Source organism: Myxocyprinus asiaticus, chromosome 33, assembly GCF_019703515.2.
Source record: "Myxocyprinus asiaticus isolate MX2 ecotype Aquarium Trade chromosome 33, UBuf_Myxa_2, whole genome shotgun sequence".
Classification (NCBI taxonomy): Eukaryota; Metazoa; Chordata; class Actinopteri; order Cypriniformes; family Catostomidae; genus Myxocyprinus; species Myxocyprinus asiaticus.
Genome location: NC_059376.1, coordinates 10,214,290 through 10,241,217, shown reverse-complemented (window position 1 = coordinate 10,241,217; position 26,928 = coordinate 10,214,290). Strand labels below are relative to the sequence as shown.

General features: G+C 42.2%; 1 protein-coding gene across 1 annotated transcript in view; it reads left to right on the top strand.

Moving 5' to 3' along the window:
* Nucleotides 1–26,928, top strand: part of LOC127424579 (phosphatidylethanolamine-binding protein 4-like) — a 242,271-nt gene that overhangs the window by 98,719 nt on the left and 116,624 nt on the right. The gene's annotated exons all lie outside the window — the stretch shown is intronic.

Sequence of the window (26,928 nt, the reverse complement as noted above, 5' to 3'; positions counted from 1 at the left end):
TACCAAAACTGAAAATTCTGTCATTTATTCTCCCTCATGTTTTCATTTTTGGGGTAAACTATTCCTTTAAATAACTGAAGTTCTTGAAGTTCTGCCTGTGTAGCACTTGCTGTGTAAATGCGCATCTGCTTCAGAATTTAGTCTTACTTTTTCCTGTCCATTATCACAAACAAAAAACTGTTGCGTTGGAAACCACGTATAGCTGCCTGAAATCAAACTAAAATCCCATTTCCAATGTGTTTATATTTAGAAGCTTCTTCTCAAGGGCTGTGAATCAGATGCCTTTTAGAGACCTTGCGTAATAGTCTTCAGGCATTTTTCACCTTGAAATCATATCGTTCTTTGTAATGTGCGAGTGGCAGAGAAATGGGCAGCCTTTTGAATGCATCTTTTAAACAGTGATGTGTGTGAATGAGTGTTTGTGCTCGTATGTCAGTCGGACTGTTCCATGTGTGTTTGGGTGTAAGCGTATGCGTGATTTGTGTCTATGATTGTGAGTGTGTGTGTGTGTGTGTGTGTATGTGTGTCTGCAGATACTTGGCACTGTCAGTGTGCTGAATGTTTGGCAGTATTCAGGATTAGCATGATTATCGAGGAGTCTCTGTTCTCTTACATATATTATCTGCCTGTGCCGATCACTGAGCTTACCCAACCAGCCGCGTCTCCATCTTGCAGAAAAAAAAAAGAAAAAGAAAAAAACACTCCATCTGTGCCATTTGCTTTTTTGTTACACACTTCATAATGCCAGATATTGTGACATGCTATTCATGCAGTCAAATCTCTAGCCATCTCAGTTACTTGTACATTTTGTTTCATCATATAATTCCTCAAAGGATTTGTTTTATTATGCATTCCAATTTGTGTGAGTTTAGCCACAATCCAAAAACACTAAAGAATGAACAATAATTCATATAACTGTATAATCAGTCGATAATTTTAATAGCACAAAAACAATCAATTACACACACAAAAAAAAAAGAAAAGTTGATTGTCAATAAAAAAATAATATGCCTTATGAAGATTATGATTATGATTATTATTATTATTATTATTGTAATAATATTAATTTAGCTTAACATGCTAAATATCAAGCAATTATGTAGCACATCACACTTATGCATGAATGACTGTTAGGCTATATGTAAAAAGTTGCAAAATCAATTAAAATATTATGTTAATTTACCTGTGAAAACAGCTGTCTCCTGTTTAACCAACAGTTGTCTAATGGTCCGCCACATGGCATTTATTGGTAGATCCAAAATAAAGAACTCTTAACCATGTAAAAACTGTGTATATTATAATAAATTTACCTTCTGGTCAAACCGATTACCTGTCTTAAATGTGCCCATAGTATCATTATATCTAATGATATACTGTATGATTATGTACATGTGCATATGTATATTGAAAACCAGCTGACTAGTGCTTCAATTATGGATGTATCCAAGAGGGGGAAGTATGTGTATGATAAATTAGTTTACCTCTGTTGGGGCTCTAACTGCACATATTATCCTATTTCACTACTTACTACTTTACCTGTTTCTTCCAGAGTACTTTATAGGCACTGGAGTATGCAAATCAAGGTGAGTTCACTGAGTGACTTGTTCGTGCTGGTAGCATTTGTTTCGTACTTAAAGCAGTTTGTAACTGAACACTTTCTAAATTAATTATTTAAATCTTAAATCTTGAATCCAAGAACTGCTATGCATAATCGTTAACTGTTTTCAGATCCTGAAAATGTTGTTTGGGATACTAAAATTTTTCCATACATTTTAACATTCTGCCAGACCGAAATCTAATTAAGGTTATACCAGAGCATACTTAATTGAAGCAAGATTAAATGTGACTTATTGAAAGTTTTAAAAAGATAAACTGGCTGAGCTATCACTGCATATTGCAAATATTCATAATGAATTCTAGTTCTAACTATATTTATAACTTAAATTCATAATACAATCATGATGATCGTAAATTACGTTTCTGACAAGAAAAGAGCAGAAACGGGCAAGGTTTAAGCTATTCTGCATTGAATGGCCAAGAAAATGCAATCACATATATTTAAAGGTGCACTCAGCAATTTTTTGAAGTATGTCGAAGTGACTTACATTGACACCTAGTGGCCTGGATGCTGCATCATTCAAACACAATAGTTTTCATTTGCCCATCCCAATGTAGAAATTCACTATGCAGAGTAAACCAGGATTAAGTTAATCCATGAACAAATGTGTCCAATAACAGGACATTTCCTGAGATTAAACGAGTAGCATTCAGCTGGTCATGTGATCCTAACATGGCTGCCCCCATGAGGGTGCCCCCACCATGTAGTATAAAAGAGCTTTTATAAGGTTACTGATATGACTGAACTCTTTATCTCACATGAGTGGTCATGAATTTAATTACACATGTTTCAAAATTACTTTTCTTCAGAAGTAAAACTTTTTAAATGAGGACAAAAATTACTGAGTGAACCTTTAAACCATGTGTAATTACTGGAAGCTTCAGTCCTTCAGACAGGACTTTGTAATGAATTATGATGGACATATAGGAAAGGCTTTTCTGAACTTAAAAAAAAAAAAAAAAAAAAAAAAGGCATTTTGTACAGTGGCCATAGAAAGTATTTGGACACTTAAAAATAACAAAATACCAGACCAAGTGACGTCTGAACACAAATAATGACCTTTTCTGAAGTGTTAAATGTGTTAAGTGTGGCTTAAGTACCCAAATACTTTTTGGGACCAAGGTTTTACAGTAAATACAGTGTAGGTCAATATACACTGTATATTGTATGTTGTGCTGTTGTGCTGTTGTATGATACAACAGCACAGATTTTTTGGCAAAACATTTTGGGTGCATATTTGCGATTTGTGTATTACATGTCCTGTATATGTAGTCTTGTCTTGCTTTAATATCAGGCTTGCAGGCATAAAGCAGCAAAAAAGCCTTATTGGAATACTGAACACTAGTACTCTCCATGCATTTTTAATAATCATTTGAATAAAAACATTTGTGCAACTCTGGAATTGTAAAAAAAGAAAATGTCCACTTGAAATGGTTTAGTTTTTGTAAACACGACCTCTCTGATATTGAAGCACTGGTGTTGGATCACCAATAGTGTAAACAAGCTTTGCGAGAAATCTGCGCAGATGCCATAGTTGAGCTCACAGGCCTCTGCCAAGCACTGAAATCATAATCGGATCACTTGGGCACATGTAGACAATCAGCATAAAGGTGTTAATGTACTTTTTAAACAAAAGCACAATATTTCACATTGCTCTGTGATTTTTAGCACTCTTGAATCTGTTATTTCATGTTCTTATCGTAGTCCAGATGGTATCTTCTCTACTGGACCCGTTTGAGAACAGTGTGTTAATAATAAATTGGCTTTCATTTTCTTCAACTGTTTCAGTTTGCTGTTCTTAACAACAATATTCACTATTCATTTCCCCCCAAGAAAATGTGTGCATGTGTGTAAGTGTGTGTGGGGGCATTAGTATGGTATAAATATAGTTGTCTTTGGGCTGGAGGGTGAGGTTAGCCCTTGGGAAAGGCAGAGAATCTTAAATAAAGCAGTCAGAGTGAGAGACAAAGACATTGGGAGAGAGTGTATGCATATGTGCTGTATGCATGATTTTTTTTTCAAAGCTCAAGAGGTAAGTATCACCATGTGTTTTCTAAAGCAGTGGTTCTTGACTGGTTTTGCTCAGGGCCATGATTTTACATTGGACATAATGTGGCAACCCAACATTGTGGTCGGCACAAACCATGTTTATCCATGTTGCAAGTGAATCCATAATTAATATAGTCTGGGTCAAACATTTTTAACTTGCGTAATTTTGTTCATAGATTTTGGACTATTGAATTAGCTTCTGCCAAGGGTTGGGTAGTAATGGACTACATATACAGTAATCTGGATTGCAAATAAGATTACAAAAATCAAGTACTTGTAATTAGATGACATTACATGTTTACATGTGTGTAATCAGATTACAGACTTTTTATGGATTACATGATTACATATCTATTGCATTATCAGCCTTGACTTATTAATGTTTAATGAAAGAATACATATACTTTTGATGGCATGATTATATGGCAAGTTTAATTTTCTTTTAGAGTTGGGCCATTGACAAGCACAGTCGCTTAGCAGGTTTCCCATTTACAACACTGTGCATTCAATAGGAAACAATACTCCTCAGGAAAGTACTTTTTTAATGTACGATTTAAAAATACCTTTTTTAATGTAACAGCCATTCATTCTCAAGGGAGAAACGCATAGCATTTAAGCGTAACAGTTAGACATAGCCCAAAAGAAACATGAAAATAAATTTACAACCATTTGTCAATACAACTAATAATATTTATATTGTTGCTGTTATAATATGAGTAATGCATATTGTTTTCATTGCTATAGTCTAACGATTGGGGTATTATTACTGAGGGAAAAAAACAAATAAAAAAATCTGTTCTACATAGTGGTTATCGGATGCGTAAAAATAACCAGTGTCATTGTATACAAATTAATTTTTTTTTACATTTCATTTCATTTCATTTCATTTATTTATTTATTTTTTGCATTTAACATTGCTTTTCCAGACCAGCAACCCATTTTTGGATCATGACCCACCAACTTAAAACATATCAAGATACTCTGTAATAAAGAGATTCTTTGGGCCCTATTTTAAGAGCGCTAGCATTAAGCGCAACGCTATGCCATGGTATTTTCGTGCTAGCATGCACCAAATTTAGTCGCAATTAGGTTTGGCGAAATCGCCTGCACAACGTACAAATGGGTTGGAACAAGTGCAATTTCATTCTGAGGTTTTCTCCAGTTATTATTCCACCGTCTGCATCCTATTATATAGTCCATTCCCTCAAGCCCCAGCGATATAAACCAAGACAGCACATTCATAAGAAATTGGTAGTGTATATGGACCGTATGCAATGAATTAGAAGAACTGATAATTATGTTCTTTTGTGCATTAACTGCATAACTATAACTGCACTTCTATGACAGTGACACGCTCCTTTTGTACTCATGGAAAATGTGATTTCTCATCAGAATTTAGATGTAGGCTCCGTTGAATTACAGAGAATGTAAGTATTATTAATCATTTGCATCTACTGACACAAATCATGGCTAGAATTAATATCCTGGTTACTTTCGTAACCTCCATTCCCTGATGGAGGGAACAAGACGTTGTGTTGATGTAGTGACACTAGGGGTTGCCCTTGGGAGCCCCAAACACCTCTGATCTTTGAGAAAAGGCCAATGGGAATTTTATACGGGTATAAAAGGAGCTGGCTCACAACCACTCATTCAGGTTTTGTGCTGAGGAACCGAGACAGGGTCCCAGCCATTTCAGCAGGAAGTTCAGAGTTGTGGCAGGAGGGACACAACGTCTCGTTCCCTCCATCAGGGAACGGAGGTTACGAAAGTAACAAGGATGTTCCCTATCTGTCACTCACTCGACGTTGTGTTGATGTAGTGACACTAGGGGTCCCTATATGAAACGCCACAACTAGCTGAACTGTGTTACGTTGACTGGCGGTGCGAGACGGGCAAACCATTGTGTGCCTCATAGCCAGCACACCTGGCCATAACATAACCTCCCCTAATGCTCCTACGAGCGTCGTATGGTCCCCCGCACCTTGGGGACAAGTCGACTGCCCAAAATGGGGACAGGCTGCCCCAGCCGTGGCCTCTTCTCTTCTTTTTTTCTCCCCAAAAAAGAATGGAAATCGTTCAGCCAAACTCGCCTGCCACAGAGATGAGGAGGAAGGACATCCAGGGCCCACGACTCGTGAACACAGCAGGGGGGGGTAACAAGTGCACGTCTCCCCCTCCAGGAAGGGAAAGGCGCTATACGCAAGTGGTACACCTGGCCAGTTGTCCCTCCAACTTACCTGTTCCTACCTGACAACACATGGGACGAACCAGCTCAACCCAGAGATTGAGGAACCTCGCAAAGGTATTGGGTGTTGCCCAGCCCACTGCTCTACCGATGTCTGCCAAAGAGGCACCACTGGTCGGGGCCCAGGAGGCCGCCACACTCCTGGTGGAGTGTGCCTGAAGTCCCAAGGGGGGCGGCACATCCTGGGCATGATATGCCAAAGCGATGGCGTCAACTATCCAGTGGGCGATCCTCTGTTTGGAAACAGCGCTCCCATTCCGCTGTCCTCCGAAGTAGACAAAGAGCTGCTCAAAGCCTCTAAAGCTCTGCGTGTGATCCAAGTAGATGTGCAAAGCACGCACTGGACACAGCAAAGAAAAGGCTGAGTCTGCCTCCTCCTGGGGCAGCTTTGCTTGCAGGTTCACCACCTTAAACAGGGTCGTGGGAACCTTGGGCATATAGATCGATCGGGGCTCAGGACCACGTGAGAGTATTCCGGACTGAACTCCAGGCACATGTCGCTGACAGAGAATGCCTGCAGGTTCCCTACCCTCTTGATGGACGTGAGCTCAGTCAGGAGGACAGTCTTCAAGAGACTGCCTTTAGCTCAACTGACTCCAGGGCTCAAACGGGGCTCCCTGCAGGACCACGGAGAGATCGCATGAGGGAATGAGGCGCGGTCTGGGAGGATTCAACCAGGAATCTAATGATCAGGTTGTGCTTCCCTAAATACTTACCGTCAACTGCATTGTGGTGCGCCACCATAGTGGCTATGTACACCCTCAAGGTGGGGGTGCAAGGTCAGGGAGGACAAGGAGCAGGTCATCCTAGTGGCACAGCTGCCCCATCAGCCTCTCCTGCAGGAAGGAAAGCCCTGACCCAACTGCGCATCTCTGGGGGTCTTGGTGTCAGGAAGAACACCACATAGCAAACAGACACCACTGCAAGGCATACAGGCACCTCGTAGAGGGAGCCCTAGCCTGAGTGATCATGTCTACCACCGCGGGTGGTAGGCCACTTAGGTCTTCTACGTCCCGTCCAAGGGCCAGACATGAACATTCCAGAGGTCTGGTCATGGGTGCCAGATGGTGCCCCATCCCAGAGAGAGGAGAACCCTCCTCAGGGGAATTCGCCAGGGAGGGGTTGTCGCGAGGAGCGTGAGGTCCGAGACCCAAGTCTGGGTGGGTCAGTAGGGTGCCACTAAGATGACCTGCTCCTCGTCCTCCATGATCTTGCACAGGGTCTGTGTAAGTAGGCTCACTGGGGGGGGGAGACGCATACTAGCATGGCCCCGGGTCCAGTCAGGGTGTACCAGAGCGGGCAGTGGGAAGATTCCTGGGAAGAGAACATGCTTACCTGCGCTTGACTGAGTTGACTCCAAACCAGCTGGACCACCTGGGGGTGGAGTCTCCACTCTCCCCTGAGCGTGACTCCAGAGGAGGAGGCGACGGGTGAGTTGCGACATGCAATGCGAGCGCAAGCCACCTTGGCGGCTACTGTATGCTACCATCTCCGTGTTGTCCGTCCGGACCAATACATGCTTGCCCTGAATCTACGGCCGAAGCCTCCGTAGGGTGAGCAACACTGCCAGCAACTCGAGGCAGTCGACATGCCAATGCAGTTGTGGCCCTGGCCAGTTGCACACTGCACCACAGCCACGCTCGGAGGTGTCTGTCGTAACCACGACACGCTAAGGTGACACCTGCCCGCAGGAATGCAAGGCCTGTCCAAGGGCTGAACAGGTAGTGGCAGATCGGCATGATGACCACGCGATGTGTGCCACGGCGCCATGCCCATCTCATGACTCGAGTCTGATGCCAGTGCTGAAGCGGTCTCATATGCATCGCCCCGAGCAGCGTGACCGCCATCGAGGATGCCATATGCCCCAGGAGCCTCTGAAAATGCTTCAGTGCGACCACCATGCTCTGCCTGAACAACTTCAGGCAGTTCAGCACTGACTGTGTGCGCTCGCTCGTGAAGCGCACCATCATAGAGATTGGGTCTAACTCCAACCTGAGAAAAGAGATGATCTGTATCGGGGAGAGCTGCTCTTTCCCCAGTTGACCTGAAACCCCAACCGGTTGAGGTGCCTGAGCACCAGGTCCTTGTGCGCACACAACAAGTCTCGAGAGTGAGCTAGAGCCATCCAGTCATTGAGACAGCTGAGGATGAGGACGCCCACTTCCCTTAGCGGGGCAAAGGCTGCCTCTGCGATTTCTGTGAAGATGCAAGGCGACAGGGACCATCCGAAGGGGAGGACCTTGTACTGGACGTTGAAGTACGCATCCTTCAGGTCTACCACCACGAACCAATCCTGATGCCGGACACTCGCTAAAATGCGTTTCCGCATCAGCATCTTGAACAGGAGTCTGTGCAAGGCCCGGTTTAGAACTCGCAGGTCCGGGATTGGCCGCAACCCACCGCCTTTCCTTGGTACGATGAAGTAGGGGCTGTAGAACCCCTTCTTCATCTCAGCTGGAAAGACAGGTTCTACCACGTACTTCCGCAGAAGGGACGTGATCTCCGCAGGCAGGGCAGTGGCGTTCTTGCCCTGCATTTGAGGTAAAATGGATGCCGCTGAACCCGGGCGGGTGCCTGGCAAACTGAATCGCATAGCCGAGTCGGATGGTCCCGGTCAGCCATCACAACGGGTTGGGGAGTGCAAGCCATGCCCCCAAGCTTTAAGTGAGGGGGACAAAGGAGACAATCGCGTTGGACGTACCGGCGGGTGGAGCCTCGTGGCAGGGCAGAGCCAGAGGCGCCACATAGAGGGGGCTCGGACCCCGAACTCGTGGCTGTGCTGAGTCTGGGGACATCAAAGCACTTACCTGGCTCCTGGTACCCATCATAGGACCGGTCAGTGACGGGGGAGGAGAGAACCATCCTCATAATCCGTCAAAACCACCCGGGCGGGTGTGTTATGCCACAGCTGGTTGCGCAGTGGTGGGAGGCCTGCCTCAGCAGCGTTGTGCCTGCCATAAATGTGTGGTGTCCAGTGATCGCAAAAACGATGGCCATAAACACCAGCTGTATGATCCAGAAAATGAGGAAACCGCTCCTTTTCTTTAATGTGGGTACCGCAGCCTTTTGGGTATTTGGCGAATCAAAGAAAACGCAACAAAGGATTCTCCTCCCAGCCCTCCACTGGGGGATGGAGTGGTCTGCTTACCATCTCTAGGCCTGCAGCAGGTCTCCATGTGCTTGGCCGCCCATCTTAGGGGCAGTTAGAAGCCTTCCTTGGGTTCTTGGCGGCGGGCCGTGATGCGGGGGGGCGTCTGCTTCCTGCAGGTGGCTCTACGCCAGGGCCAGGCCACTGGAGCCGGTGTTGTCACTGCAGGGGGACACCCCTGGTGACGAGGAGACAGGGTGCGTGATCTTGATCCACTCTGGGGCAGGATATGCTGAATAGACTCCCTCTGCTTCTTAACCACCGAGAACTGCTGGACAAAGTCCTCGATGGTGTCGCTGAATAGGCCAACCTTGGAGACAGGGGCATCAAGGAACCGTACCTTGTCGGCCTCCCTCATCTCGACCAAGTTGAGCCATAGGCGGCGCTCCTGGACCACCAGGGTGGACGTCGCCTGCCCGAGAGTCCGCGCCATGACCACAGCTCCTGCATCAATCCCGGGTCAGAACTACCCTCGTGCAGTTCTCTTAGCGCCTTGGCTTGGTGCACCTGCAGGAGAGCCATGGCGTGCAGGGCGGAGGCGGCCTATCCAGCGGCACCATAGGCTTTAGTCGCCAGAGATGACGTTAACCTATAGGCGCTGGATGGGAGTCTTGGGTGGTTCCGCCATGTGGCGGCATTTTGCGGGCACAGGTGCACTGCAACCACCTTATCCACCAGGGGAATTGCCGAGTACCCCCTGGTAGCCCCACCTTCGATGGTGGTGAGAGCACAGGAGCTCAGAGATCGGGTCCCGGCAGTGAAAGGTGCCTGCCACGACCTCATTAGCTCCTCATGCACCTCTGGGAAGAAAGGGACCGGGGCGGGGTTTGGCCGTGAGCGGCAATCCAAGCCCAGGAACCAATCATAAAGCCGTGAGGGTTCAGGGGAGAGTGGAGGGTTCCACTCCAGCCCGACACTTGCAGCCGCCCTGGCAAGCATGGCCACCAGCTCCATGTCGGCCTGCGACTGGACGACCGCACCCGAAGGTGGGAGCCCAGTCAAGTCTTCGGCGTCAAATTAGACCAGCCCGCTCTCCGATGCTACGATCGAGAGCTCATCCACTTCGCGAGTGCTGAATGAGATTGGGAGCTCGCCCTGAGACGAACTGGCAGTCTCATCCCAGAACTCGACCGGGGCGAACAAGTGTACTAGGGAATGGGAGGTCTGTGGGGAGTTACCTGGCAGAGCGGCTCCCATTGGGTCCCCAAATTGCCCCCAGTGCTAACTGACACGGCCTCAAACCCGTAGGTAGAAGGACCGAGGCGGGGAGCTGCTGGGGTGGCTTTCCCTCTAACGAAGGAAAGCCGCGACCGCAACATTGCCATGGTCATGTTCTCGCAGTGAGAACATGACCCGTCAATGCTGTCTCTGTGTGGGCAGCGCCCAAGCACGTAAGACAGCGATCGTGGCCATCGGAAGTGGAGAGGTAACGACCGCAACCAGGAAATAAACACAGACAGAGAGGCATCTTTAAAAAGATGCTCTCTGTCAGTGCCACTCTTTTAGTCGGGAAAATATACTCTTTTATTGCAAGAATATATACTCATTTAGACTGTCGAAGCGCCCAGGGGCATTCTCTGCACTCCACCGGTGCACGAGGGGGAGAAGCCGCTGTAATGCGGTGTAAACTCCAACAGTTTTTTAGAGGTGAATGGAACGGCAGAGGATTCAGATCGCTGAACACAACCGCTCTGCTCCGAAGAAAAAATCTGAATGAATGGTTGCGAGCCAGCTCCTTTTATACCCGTATGTCCGGGGGAGTGGCATGCAAATTCCACTCGCCAATTCCCATTGGCCTTTTCTCAAAGATCAGAGGTGTTTGGGGCTCCCAAGGGCAACCCCTAGTGTCACTACATTGACACAACGTCAAGTGACAGATAGGGAACAGTGACTGTATTGGCACGCACTTCACTTCTACCGGTCGATTTTGAAAAAGTAAATACGTTTATTGAAACACGAAAAGATTAAACCAAAGATATTTCTAAATTGAGATTACACTTCAAACAAAATGAAAATATAATCAAAATAACAAAATGGTCAAAAAATCATAGCCTACCAATTCCAAACATTTTAATCTCTCCAACATCTTCCACTGGCCCATTTTGCAGTGACCTAAAAATTACTCTATGACAGCAGGTGTAAAAATACCTTTAGGCCTACAAATTTGATCATAAATACAACAATAATAATAACTGAAAAATAAACTAAGACCTATAGATCACAAATATTATACATTTTTGTTTCGTATAAGACGGCTACAACTCGGATCGTCAGGGACATAATTTGATGTTCCACTAGATTTTCAGAATTTGGACATTATCTCCAAACTGCAAATGCAGTAACTGGGTTTAAACTTTGCGCTGAGTTAAGAAGTAGTTTACAAACGTCTTAGCGCAATGACCTGTTTCTCAGGAAAATAGCAAATTGCACTTTGTGCCACTTCATTAACATATGATACATCCAATTTGCACGCATACACTCACAATAGCAAACACTCCCACACACGGCCACTTGCGCTTTGCACTGGCATGAAAATTGCGATTAGAATTAGTGCTTTCATGGAAAATGGATAAGACATTGCGCATGGTTGTTGTGCGTAGCGCTGCACTTTGCGCGCCCATGAAAATAGAGCCCTTTAGCTGATTGCATGTTAGAAATGTTGCTAAAAGTAACTCTAGAAAAGAGACAGCATTGTATAAGACATTAAATAACATAAAACATCCAATTCTCAAGCACAAACTCCAAATGATTTCATACGTCCTCGTCAAAACGAGACGGGTCACCCCATGCCAATAATAGTTAGAGTTAATAGAGTTAATTGAATTACTCGCATTACGGTGGAGAACAGTCTACAAAACTCAAAACCGTATACATAAGTTAAATGAATATCAGACTATGGTATTTATCTTGGTAGTTAGTTTCAGGTGACTTATTTAATGACAAATCACAAATTTAAATGACATTGTACATATGCACATGCAAGCATGTATCCTGACATTGGTTCACATGTGTTCCAGATATTTAATCTTGCAAAAAATTAAGTTTAATGTGTCAGCAGACACTACATTTAATTATGTCTTCCTCAACAATCCGCCTGCGGATTCAGCTGCACGCAGCACTGAGCGAGCTCAGTAAAATACAGCAAAACCTCACATGAATTGTATACTCTCCCACTGAACGCAGTGCAGTCCCGTGCTCGATGATTCAGCCCATTCTCATTGCAAAGAGGGGGAGGGCTCTTGTTTTAAAGCAACTTTAATCACTTCATTTGAATACAGCACAGGCTCTCCCTTTCGAATGCAGTGAGAGTCACACACGTGCAGGCTGTGGACTCTCCGGTTTGAATCTCAATACTGCTCTCCCGTCCAAATGCAGTACGACTCTCCCATTCAAACGCAATATGGCTCTCCCGTTCAAACGCAGCACGGGCACTCCCATTATGAATCGCAGTAAGAGCTCTCCAGTTCGAATGCAGCGAGAGTCACCATGTGCAGGTCGTGGGCTCTCCCATTCAAATCGCAGTATGGCTCTCCCCTTTAAACGCAGTACGGCTCACCCATTCAAATACAGTATGGCTCTCCCGTTCAAACACAGCATGGGCTCTCCCATTTTGAATCGCAGTAAGAGCTCTCTAGTTCGAATGCAGCAAGAGTCACCATGTGCAGGCCATGGGCTCTCCTGTCTGAATTGCAGTACGGCTCTCCTGTTTAAACGCAGTACAGCTCTCCCGTTCAAATGCAGTATGGCTCTCCTGTTCAAACGCATGGAGGGCCCTCCTGTTCAGATGCTGCGAGAGCCCCCCCGGCTAGACAGGAAGCCCTCCCATTCATACTGCTGTAAAGGCCCTCCCACTTACGTGCAATCAAGGGCTCTCCCACACGAATCACAGTGAGGGTTCTCCCGTGCAAATTCTGTGTGAGCTAACTCACGTTTAATTGTATCGTGGGCTCTCCCGTTTGTACCGCTGTGAGGATGCCCCCATTTGATCGCAGGATGGGCTTGTCCATACGAGCGGCAGCTGAGCCCCACACCCGTGGGGTTAGCCCATTTGCTGCGCGGGCCCCTCCCGTCGAATGACTTGCATCTGGAGGTGGCATAAGGTCGAGTCCGGGACGGGGTGAGGTTTACCCCCCTTCCTCCAGAGGGGCTGGGGGGGGGGGGTTGGGGGTTGCCTTCCAGCCACGGGCATTGCAGAGTCCTCCAGCACAACAGCAGCTCCCATGAGAGCTAACTTCCATGCAGCAGCAACCGCCACTGTTTCTGCAGTGTTTCTGCCTATTTTCACTCTCCTCATTCTCTACCTATTCTGTAGCTCTCATTTTCCAATCCCCTAAGCAGACCCTAGTGTGAGGCTGCCTCCGCAAGTGGCAACTGCTTGTTCTATCATCTGTGGCACTTCTGCCCCTCTCACACAGGTTCAGCAGCCTACATCCCCCCTCCCCCGCATGCCATTCCAGGTCTCATTCCTTTTGGAATGAGCTTGGGTCAAGTCTCGAGCCTCGAGCACTCCTCCAGGGACAGCGTGCCAAACACGTTTACACTATCCTCATGGCAGGATTATATTAATTGCAAACTACTGAACTAGCTCATGTTTTCATCCTAAAAACACTATTGTTTCTGCATTATGAACCCTTCACTGTGGCATCTCTAATGAAGATTGCTCCATGTGACCACCACTGCCCCTGAGATGCCATATTAGTGTTAGTAAGAGATGAATAGCTGGAAGCCCAGTCTGTTAATAGCAGGGAACAAACACTTAGCTCACCACAACAGCGCAGAACGTTAACGAACCACACGCATGTCACCCACAGCCATTCAGTAATAACAGTAATCACTTTTCGACGTGCTGCTTTTGCATATCGAGAGCCTTTTTGCGCAAGATGATATGAAGTTCAGGTTACAGCGGTGGGTGGCGGCACGGTTGGAGCTCTGGCTTTGAGAGCCCATGACCATTCAATCTCTCCCACACATACAAAAAGTACTAACATAGGTGCATGCGCACATTTGCAAATGCAAAAACAAAAGAGTACATGGTGCGTGTAATCTCCAGCTCTTTCTGTATTATGTCATTTGTCCTTGTTAGTATAGTTGGACATATCTCCAACAGGGAGGTTTTTTTTGTGTGTGTGGGGGGGGGGGGGGGGTCACCATTGAGCGAGAGCACTTAAAGGAATAGTTCACTTAAAATTTTTTCTGTCAATTCTGTCATGTACTCACCATCATGAACGATCTTATCCCATATAAATTAGTCAAATATTCATGATATAATCATGCTGATCTTGCTGCCAATATAAAATGATGGAATATTTTTAATAACAATGATTTAAATTAGCTTTTTATTTGGCCACTACATTTCCTAAAAAGCCAGTTATTTCCCAGATATTTCAGGGCTGCACAATTAACCAAAATAACATCTGAATCTCGAAATGGTCAAATGTGATTATTAAACCGCAAAAGGCTACAACTGAATTCAATGATTGGCCAATGAATGGCATTTTGAAAGCAAAATGCTGCAGGTTCACACATTTGAATAATTCCAAGTGTCTTTATCCGGTACTATTTATTATACAATTCTAAAAATCTTGACACAGTATCTCAGAAAAGGAGGAGATGACAGCGTTTCACCACTGTCAAATACTGTACTGTACTGTTTTTCTGAGCTGCTCTTTCTTTTTTAAAGCTAAAAAAAAATATATATATTTTTTTTATTTTTAATCCACCATAAAAGTAGTCAAATTGTGTGTTATATTACAATACTTTGTTTGAGGAACAGCCTGAAATGTATGTTTAGGAAAATTTTGTCCTCCACCAAAGCATTCATATTTCACTTTTTGAAACAAGGCATATCACAGTTGTTGTGAAACACGTGGAAATATTTACATCAAACCTGGTGCGATACATCTTGATATGACATACTGTACTTAAATTAACACAAAAGAGATTTGAGAGCTATTGCAGAGATCCAAGATTTTCAGTGAATAACGACTTGCCGTAACAACTTTTTCACTTTTAATAGATACTAATTAGATAATAGTACTTACAAATTTAGCATGCAATAATCACATGTGGTGAGTATGTTTGCATGCACATACTCTGTGTAGGCTTTAATCTTTAGCTGTAATGAAGGCAAAGCAGTACAGACCGCAGAGACGGTAAGTAGCAAGTAGCACAGCAAGGTTCCTAACGTGAAACACTCTCTCTTAAGATAGTGACCAATATGTCTGTGTGGGAAATGAGGAGAGAGCGAATCAGAGGTGTTTAAGTGTGTGCGTTTCCTATTCCAGTTTAATCTCTTCACTTGCACTGTCCCATTTGCCACCCTAGACTGGATTCAATTATTGCCCCTGCACTGACCTCAAACCTCTTTGACCCCATAGAACGGCCACATCCCCTGCCTTGATAGCAGCCTATACCAGCCCTCCCTTCTTCCTCTTTCCCCGTCCTGATTTCCTTTGCCATTTCTTTTTGTCACCTTTTGCATTGTTGTTTCCTCTTTGTCTTTATCTCTTCATTCTTGATATCTTTGTTACTTTTTAACTTCTTATTTCTGTCTCAGTCTTTAACACTTTTCTTCTCTAATGCTTGTCTCCTATTACCTCTGAACTCTTAATTTTAATAAACCCTTGGAGACATTGTGAAGTCTTTATCAAGGCCTATGCATCATGTTTGCTAAAGCAAACATAACTACTGTATTATTATTGCTCATACTTGGGGTTTAGAGATTTGAACAAACCCTTAACATTGTCTTTGTGTTTGTTTTTGAGTTGCCACAGTATGCAATAGACTGGCATGTCTTAAGGTCAATATTAGGTCAAAAATGGCAAAAAAGAAACAGCTTTCTCTAGAAACTCATCAGTAAATCGTTGTTTTGAGCAATGAAGGCTATACAGTGCTTGAAATTGCCAAAAAAACTGAAGATTTCATACAAATGTGTCTTCAAAGAAAAAAGACAACTAGCACAAGGACAGAAAGAGATGTGGGAGGCCAGATGTACAACTAAACAAGAGGATAAGTACTTCAGAGTCTCTAGTTTGTGAAATAGACTCCTCACATGTCCTCAGCTGACAGCTTCATTGAATTCTACCTGCTCAACACCAGTTTCATGTACAACAGTAAAGAGAAGACTCAGGGGTGCAGGCCTTATGGGAAGAATTGCAAAGAAAAAGCCAACAAAAAGAAAAGGTTAGAGTGGGCAAAGAAACACATACACTGGACAACAGATAATTAGAAAAGAGTGTTATGGATCTTAATGCCATTGAGCTTTTGTGGGATCAACTAGACTGTAAGGTGCTTGAGAAGTGCCCGACAAGTATAAATTGTGATCAGCTGAATTACAAGATTAAATAACATGGACTGTTGGCTTCAACAGAACCATATACTGATTAACAGAAACAAAGAGACTTGGGGATGGGCACTAATTGGGCCTGTAAGCGACCACCAAGCAACCACTCAGAACACCCTAACAACCACACAGCAATGACCTGGCACCCTAGTGTCATGGCAAGCACCACTCACATGTTCTTCAAAAAATGTGAAAATCTAGTTGCATTTGTAAGTCATTTGTATTTCAGGGATAATTATTCTTCCTTTTGAGATCTGGTGCTCTTTTTAACAGGCCGATTTCCCCTGTTTTTACTCATTGATCGGCTAACCTTGCACTAAGCTACAGTCGATGAGCTATAAGCCATCTCTGTATCTTAATCACAACACAGATACCTGTTAATTACCCAACCAGTTCAAGTGTTTTCACTGCTTAAAGAGGGATTTGGGATTGATTGGGTTGTGTAAGCTGTGGGTCCCGAGTGTGTGTTTGTGTTTGTGCATTTACGGTCGTCTGTGTATGTCTACGGGGAGAGAGGGAAGGATAAAGCAGGATGGATATTTATAAGCTTCTGAATGGACAACAAGACTTGATATCGGGTCAGGGATAAACCATGAACTTCTAAACTCACGAAGGGGCCTTACTTTCTCTGTACTCCCCTCCCCCTTCTATCTCGGCTGCACCATCTCTTTCTCCAAGTTGTATTTCTTGATACTCTACTTTGTTTTCTAACATTTCCTTAGTGTTATAAACCCATTCCAATGATGTGTTGTTTGTTTTAAGGTCGTACTTGCATGTGATGAGCAGCACACACTTATTCATTATGTGTGATGCATGTCCCAGGCGTAACAAACACGGGAGAGGATTTACTGTATGGAGAATTGAGACTGCACCCGCAAACGATGAACCAGGCGTGCAAAAAATATGGGCAGGTTACTGTATCTATTCGCATCGCTCGAAAAAGCTCAATAACTTTCATCTGCACCAGTGACTAAAGCGGAACCGCCTGAGAGTGAACCAGTTTGTGCATGATATAGACTGAAGGACATGGACATTCAGCGAGCTGCAGCCAGGTATACTTGTTGAGACTGAACGGCAGCCAGAGAAAATTATTGTTTTGAGATTTGACTGCAGCAAATTAAACTACACATTCAGTATGTTTTATATCTGTATGTATAGTGTCTAATAATGAACTGGCAATGTATTGAATCTGCCCATTTTATCCTATTATTAAAAAAATGTTCACTGTAAAACGGCAGAAGATTTTGCCCAAATTGTAATTACAACATGTCCACTGATTTTATGGCATGTATACATATACTTGTATCCATGATTAATACCTGTAAAATGCGTCTATTTAACTCTACAGAGCTGAAAGTGTCATAGAAGCACCACTAAATGACGTGGTTGTTTCAGCAATTGTGGTTTGCACCTCACATTTGCTTTTATGCACCATCAGTTAGGTTTAGGTTTAAGGCTTAGGGTAGGAAGGTAGGTTTTGTTGATTTAAAACACTTGATAGGGCATTAACCTTAAAAACATTTAAAAACATCATCTGTTTGGGAGAACATTGAACACTCTTTTAGCACCAAACAGTGGACATTTCACATCTGAACTGCCCTGATTCGTGAAATGAAAACCATTTTGCAAAAAGTTCACCACAATTGTGTAATTTTCATGAGATCAGGCTAGGCCACAGCTTCAAAAAGCCTTAAATAACAGCTTATTAACTGTATGTAGATTTTTATTAGACAGGTTGATTTTCAGTTTAATTTAGTAAGTGAAGGATTAAACAAAGTTTAGTTCATTTAACATCACAATCATGTTTTGCAAGCATGATTTACTTCAAACAGGGGGAAGGTTATGTGTTTCACTATAGTTAGTCAATAAATGCTTTTTTTAAGCCAATTTAGCTACATTAGATAATAATGTGTAAGTACAGATATTTTTTAATGCCCACTGAAAGCAGATTCTGAAGCTGTAGAACATAATTTCTTAATTTGAGATCAAGAATGGGATCAGAATATGGTGCATGCGAACCTCATTTGCACCAAAGCACAATGTGTCTGACATATGCTAACAGCTAGGCCACTGCCTGAAGCATTACAACAGAATATAAGTAAATAGTATTTGCATTACAGTGAAAGATCTATGTAGAAATGAATGAGATTCTTTGAAAGCTTGTGTGTTCAGCAGAAAAACATGTTTTTGGGGAACTGACTAGAACTTGACCTTTGGGCTCAGAAAATGTGGAACTTGTACACAGATAATGACAACAATTTAAACTCAGTTATTATATTGTCTCACAATGTATTGAGTACACATCAAACATACCCTGTCCCAGCTGGTGGGGGGAGACTGCAGCTCTTCACACCTTCCCTCCCTGTATTTCTATCCACTGCATTTGCTTCCTCCATCTGTCTAAATGCACATTAATTATACACATACACACATATATTCTCTACCCCAGCGACAAACACCTACATAATGCATGTGCTTTCTCCACATTTATTAGGGGAATGACTGAAAATAGGTCTTAGTGTCAGCAGTGTATTGACGTTATAATAATATGATTGTTGAGTTTGGACGAATTTGCCATCATAAAAGATTTGAAACTGCACATACTACTGTATATTATGCAACTCATCTCAGTTGGTCATTCAGGGTTAAATACAAAGTAAGGTCTTTTGACAGCATCTTTGGAATAGCTCTATAAAAATTTATTAAGATATGTAAGTATCACACAATTTTAAAATTGTAAACAGCAGTTAAACATTAAATTTCTTAGCATGAAACTGTTTTGAATGAACTGCGATTGAAAATTATTGAAGTGCTGGATAGCACAAAAGTAATCCTATGTCAAAGCTTTACAAGCCATACTTTTCTACTTTTAAACCCTCTTGAGGGCTTGTTTCTTTTGGTTTCTACTGTAAGTGCATTTTACGTTCTTTCTTTTTTTTGTGACAAGGAGGAGAGCGTGGCCGGGCTGTGAGGGTGCACGCCTGGTGCTGAGTGGCTCAATCAGCGGGAGAGAGATAAGAGGAAGAGTTGGGGATGCCAGCGAGAGAGAAAGAGACACACATGGAGCTGTGTGTGTGTGTGTGTCGTCGACATGTGTTATTATGTCCCAGTTCAGTTTGATGCTAAGTTATAATTAAAGTCTTGTTGAATGTTGATCCGGTTCCCACCTCCTCCTTTCCCGAACCCTGTTACAACCACAGATAATGTAATTAAAGCTTAAATTGTAGTACAACCGGAACATGTAGACATGCTGATTATTCATGTGGATGTATGAGTATGCTTAGGACACCTTGCTCAGTCTGCCCTTCTTCATCATGGCTGTTATGATTGAATTGTATTGCCGGCAACAGGTCTGAGGAGGGTATTTAAACTGTCCACAGGGGGGTCAGATCACTGAGATCCAGACAGGGTTTACCGTGACAGCCCGTGAAGGAGGCAGCATTTTTCTGGGTGTTTGAATATTGCCTGGAGCCACTATCACTTAAAATTAAACATCATCCGATTATTAGGCTTATGCTTGTTTGAGCTTGTTGCTTTGTGTCAGGTGAGCAGAGAATTTAGGCTCTGGAGACCAGAAAATATCAGGGATTTTTATTTTCATGCTTTAGTTTCCTAAACATAGGCCTGTCTGATTAGGGTTGATTACAAATTGTCTTGAGGCTGCAAAGAAAATATGAAATAAGAACGCTAAACTTTTATGGGATTGACAATTTATTTAAGGAGGGTAAAAGCTAAATAAACATTTTTGGCCGTGGATTAATATGACTTAAAGGAATACTCTGGGTTAATAAAAGTTAATGTCAATTGACAGCTTTTGTGGTATATGGTTGATTTACCTCTTCTTTAAAAAAATGCAAAAATCAAGAATGCAGTGAGGCACTTACAATGAAAGTGAAATTGGCCAATTTTGGAGGGTTTAAAGGCAGACATGTGAAGCTTTTAATTTTATGAAAACACTTACATTCATTCATTTGTTAAAACTTGTGTATTAATTGAGCTGTAAAGTTGTTTAAACCATCTTTTACTGGGATAAGAGGAGTTACAGCGTTATGTCATTATTGAAACTTTTAATATAAAATTGAATATAACTTTACACAGAAAAGGTCAGTAAGCAATTTTATTGCACTAAAATCATGTTAACATGCATATTTTTTTTTTACGTCTTGTGGCTATACTTTTGAAACTGTGAGTATTTTAGCGTGTTATGATTGGCTTCATTCACTTCCATTGTAAGTGCCTCACTATAACTACTTGTCCATCCAAGGATGTTTTTACAAAAAATGGTTAAGCACATCAAAATGTTAGATTATCTCTAAAATTTTGCAAGTGTCAAATTAATTATTTATTTTCATTTTACTTTAGCACTAACATTCTATTTCGATACTTCAAATGTCACAAATAAATAGTTTGGAAAACCATTCAAGAAAAATGGCATTAACGCAAAAAAATTAGTGTCACATGATATAATCATGAAGACTTGGTACACATCCTTGAATGGCAATATATTGTGTGTTATTCAAAATGGGGATGTGCGTGCCATCCAGCGCATGGTAAACCTGTGGCACAAAGTGCGCCAAGGAATTACGGTATGCAATTTCATTGGCCTCCAATACATTTGGCAGCCAGATATAACACTGCATCAAATTTTCTTTTATTGTTGTGCACACAGCTTTAACACACTGAGGAATGGTTGTTTTGCTAACCCCAAAAGTTTACCCCACTACTCTATACCCGGTGCAGGTTGCCAGCTTGAACAGGGGGATGGCGATCCTCTTTCAGGTCGTAACTGATGGCCGGTGGCAACCTGCAATGTGCTCAACATCAGGACCAATGTATTGGCACAGCATCTCAAACGTTGGCCGTGACATCCTAAAATATTGCAGCCAGAGACTTTCTGTGACGTGTCTCTCCAACACAACCTCCCATAATGCCCTACTGCGTGGTCTCTCCCAGACAAATAGGCTTTGTCGCAAAAGGACAGTTTCTTGCCGTCCTATCAGACGAGCTACTGCTCCATTTCGACATCTTCTGATAAGTGCTGTCAACAGGGTTGAGAAACTACATTTGATTTTTTCACTGAAATATTTCCAAAATTAGAATTACATTCAAAATGTAAAGACATTATTCCAGGTAGTGGTAAAAATCTCCAAGACGTCTGATTTTTAAATTGATGTCCTCTCCTATGTCCACAAGAGGGTGCAACAAATCAATATAAACCACTCAGCACTGTTATAGCGATTGTTTATTGCAAAGAACATATCTGGCTGTTAACTAATGTGTGTAAAATTATAAAGTCAAAAGATTTAGCCAGTTTATGTTCTCAAATCAAATTTAAAAACAGGAGATGAAACACTTCAAAAGACCGTTCTATGTTAATGCAATACCAATACCAGTGCCATAGTAGCCTACCACCACAGACTCAAGCTTTATAATAGGCTACCTGCTGTACCAGATTGTTTTTTATTAAATACAGTTGAATGTACACTATATTGCCAAAAGTATTCGCTCACCCATCCAAATAATTGAATTCAGGTGTTCCAATCACTTCCATGGCCACAGGTGTATAAAATGAAGCATGCAGGCATGCAGACTGCTTCTACAAACATTTGTGAAAGAATGGGCCGCTCTCAGGAGCTCAGTGAATTCCAGCATGGTACTGTGATAGGATGCCACCTGTGCAACAAGTCCAGTCGTGAAATTTCCTCGCTACTAAATATTCCACAGTCAACTCTCAGTGGTATTATAATTCCCAAAGTGGAAGCGATTGGGAATGACAGCAACACAGCCACGAAGTGGTAGGCCACATAAAATGACAGAGCGGGGTCAGCGGATGCTGAGGCGCATAGTGCGTAGAGGTCGCCAACTTTCTGCAGAGTCAATCGCTACAGACCTCCAAAGTTCATGTGGCCTTCAGATTAGCTCAAGAACAGTGCGTAGAGAGCTTCATGGAATGGGTTTCCATGGCCGAGCAGCTGCATCCAAGCCATACATCACCAAGTGCAATGCAAAGCGTTGGATGCAGTGGTGTAAAGCATGCCGCCACTGGACTCTACAGCAGTGGAGATGCGTTCTCTGGAGTGACAAATCACACTTCTCCATCTGGCAATCTGATGTACTTGTCTGACTGCATTGCGCCAACTGTGAAGTTTGGTGGAGGGGGGATTATGGTGTGGGGTTGTTTTTCAGGAGCTGGGCTTGGCCCCTTAGTTCCAGTGAAAGGAACTCTGAATGCTTCAGCATACCAAGAGATTTTGGACAATTCCATGCTCCCAACTTTGTGGGAACAGTTTGGGGATGGCCCCTTCCTGTTCCAACATGACTGCGCACCAGTGCACAAAGCAAGGTCCATAAAGACATGGATGAGCAAGTTTGGTGTGGAAGAACTTGACTGGCCTGCACAGAGTCCTGACCTCAACCCGATAGAGCACCTTTGGGATGAATTAGAGCGAAGACTGCGAGCCAGGCCTTCTCGTCCAACATCAGTGTCTGACCTCACAAATGCGCTTCTGGAAGAATGGTCAAAAATTCCCATAAACACACTCCTAAACCTTGTGGAAAGCCTTCCCAGAAGAGTTGAAGCTATTATAGCTGCAAAGGGTGGGCCAACGTCATATTAAACCCTATGGATTAAGAATGGGATGTCACTTAAGTTCATATGTGTCTAAAGGCAGATGAGCGAATACTTTTGGCAATATAGTGTATGTACCTAATGCTTATGCAGTGAGATGCTGATAAGAGAGCAAGACATAGTCAACACACAACTGCCAAAGACCTCCATCTCAGGGGGGGCTGTTCACTCAAACACACCCATCTTTTTCTATGTAAACATGCACTAGACAGATGTCTTTGATTTTTTTTTTTTTTTTTTATAATTATATTTATTTATCACACATTATACATTTGTACATATACAGTGAAATTCTTTTTTTTCCCCACATATCCCAGCTAAGCTGGGGTCAGAGTGCAGGGTCAGCCATGATACAGCACCCCTGGAGCAGATAGGTTCAAGGGCCTTGCTCAAGGGCCCAACAGTGGCATCTTGGCAGTGCTGGGGCTTGAACCCCTGACCTTCTGATCAGTAACCCAGAGCCTTAACCGCTAAGCCACCACTGCCCCTTTGTCCTTGTGAAGACACAGTGAATTTTTTTAAAACGTGTCGTGAGACACCCATGTTCTGTATATTTGTTGCACTGCATCTGTTTTAGTCCAAGAATGTAAGTCATTGTCAGTGCTTGGCACACATCCAATATTCGAATGCTAATTTTCGCACTCGAATGTGCATTTTTTTACATTCGATGAATATTTGAATTTCTTATTTTAATTTGACAGCCCTACTTCTGATTAAGGCTGGGAAATTTAACGCGCTAATTTCTGCGACTGAATACTTTTTGTTTAACATGTTAAAAAAACATTTTATTCAATTAATGCAGTATCCGTTTCTTTCTTTTTTTTTTTTCTTTTTTTTTAAACTTCACGCAATTGGAGAAAGGTGTCCAGAATTGTTCCTGGCAGGAACAAACCCAGGCACTTTTGTGCAATGGGTGAAACTTCACCAATGTTTTTCCCCACTTTCTGTGGCTAAAATTGGCATATATAAATTTTTACACGCTTGACTCAGCTGCATATCCTCACACAGAAATTGATTGTGTGAAGCAGTGCACGCTTATTCATTGCACGCAACGCATGTTCTGAGCATTATAAACACGGGAGCGGATTTACTGTACAGAGAATAAAGATTCTTCATCTGCAAGTGGGCGAGTGATACGGGCAAGCTGCTGTATCTCTTTGAATCACCCGAAAACGCTCACTTACTTTCACCTTAACCCGTTTCAAAAGCGAAACCGCCCGAGTGAGACCCAGTGTGTGCGTGATAGAGACTGAGAAGGATGTGGCCGTTCAGTAAGCTGCAGATGGTATACTTAAAGAGACTGAACGGCAGCCAGAGAAAATAATAATTTTAAGATTTTAAATTCAGCAAATTAAACTTCAGCATTTATTATGTTTTATATCTGTATGTATTGTGTCTAATAATGAATTGGCAATGTACACTTAAGTTTCTATTGCCAATAAAGTTTGATATGAATTGAATCTGCCCATTTGTTCCTAATAATAAAAAATTTGGCTAAGGTTTATGTAAACTTCTGACTTCATCTGTACAGTACTTGTATCAAAGATTAATACCTGTAAAAGTGTGTTTAATTAACTCTATCCTAAAAAAAAAAAATATATATATATATATATATATTTACATTTAAATAATTAAAATAAATGATGAAAAACCTGTTTCTTGCAAGTTCTTTGAGATAAAGTATAAAGTAAATTTATTTGATGATTTTTTTTTATGATTTGTTATACTGTATCATATACCATATGATTAATGTGATTAATCACAGAAAAATGTGTGCATAATTAGTTTAAAAACAAATTTAATCGATTCACAGCCCTACTTCTGATATTTCCTACTATTACAATTATTTGTGATATTAAAATTGCATTGAGCTGGCCAGTTTCAATTAATTGTCTCAATACTCTCTCCATTTTATAATTTGGAGACAACTGGGATGCGAAAGGTACACAATTTGCGATATACACAGAATTCGGTATGGAAATGGCTCAAGAGCAGATTTCTTTTGTGATCAATCAAAACTTATGTGACAGAGTGTTTTTTTTTTTTGTTGTTGTTGTTTTTTTAAGGATGACATCATCATGCACAGCATTTTATCAGTAAAAGGCCAATTGGACGGAAGCAAGCAGGAGAAAGCAAATTTCGAAAACATTTTATGCATTTTCACTTTGTCGAAAATAGAATAGCACAAAAAGTGGATGGAAACATGGCTAATGTAACCCAGATTTTTGTTTTATTTTAAGAAAAGGAAGGATGAGTCAAAATAATTTTTTTTAGTAATCAACATTATGCCACAAATGCTTAACTTATATTGAACCTGGAATTATCCTTTAATTTATTTTATAACTTTTTTTTTTTTTTTTTTTTTTTGGAATGCCCAATTCCCAATGCACTCTAAGTCTTCGTGGTGGCGTAGTGACTCGCCTCAATCCGGGTGGCGGAGGATGAATCTCAGTTGCCTCCGAGTCTGAGACAGTCAATCCGCACATCTTATCACATGGCTTGAGCACGTTACTGTGGAGACGTAGAGTGTGTGGAGGCTTCACGCTATTCTCTGCAGCATCCACGCACAACTCACCACACGCCCCACCGAGAGCGAGAACCACATTATAGTGACCACGAGGAGGTTACCCCATGTGACTCTACCTTCCCTAGCAACTGGGCCAATTTGGTTGCTTAGGAGACCTGGCTGGAGTCACTTAGCACGCCCAGGATTTGAACTCACGACTCCAGGTGTGGTAGTCAGCGTCAGTACTCGCTGAGCTACCCAGGCCCCTATTTTATAACTTCTTAGGCAATTAAAATTTCTGGAACTGTATCATGAAACCCACACAAATACTTTTGTCAAAAGTGTCAAATAAATTTTTGTCCTTTTCTTTTAAATATATATATATATATATATATATATATATATATATATATATGTTTTTTTTTTTTTTTTGTCTTTTTATTTTATTAAAGACTGCTTTATTAATACATTTCTTCATACTTAGGGTTAAAGATTTGAACAGGTATTAGTATCAAACTTTGGCATGTAACTCGTCCCGCACCGTTTATTCGATGGACTGATATTGACAGATACCTCAAATTGATGACTCGTTGAGGAGAGATGTTTAATTAATTTTCTAAATGATTGGCCTAATGATTTTCGGGACTAACCCGAGCCATATCTGAAGGCCAGAATATCATAGAAACATAGTATCATTGTATTGTCCTTGTCATCATTTTCCCCTTTTTCTGGAGATACTATGCTGCTTTATTTTACTATAAAGTGTTTTATTTTTGTGAATAGTCTCTAGATGTTGTGGGGAGGGGCTGTTGTTGCATGGCAACAATCCTGATTGACAGTACTGTTTGTTAGAGTGAGGCGTATTATAATAACGCTATCATATGGTCTGGCAGATTTTGGGCTCTGCACCAGGGATGACAAATGTGCTCACGCAATAATTCAATCTGCTCTCCCAGTTCTTCAACTTTAAGGGGACTTGTGGAGATGAGTAGTTGGAGCGATTAAGCTGGTCAGTCATTGTTAATGTGTAGCACTTAAAATATGTGCCAGGTTATTTACAGCTAAGTTTCTTTTATTAAAAAAAAAAAGGGAAAAATGTAAAGAAAATAACAGCATGAAACTTGGTAAACAGATTGAGATGCAGTGAATGTGTGAGAATGGAAAGTGACTGAGAATATCAGCAACTAATTAAAGTTTTCTTCCATACGTCACAGGGTTCTCAGGGAAAGTTACAATTATTGATGTTCCTACAATGGTCGCAAATGTCTTGATATAACTGCAATAAAATTAATTTTGAGGATAATATTTATACTATAAGTCCATATACTGGAAATTTGCATTTTCTCAAGAGTCTTTGTCCATGTGTAAGTCACTGCAACCATGCTAGGATGT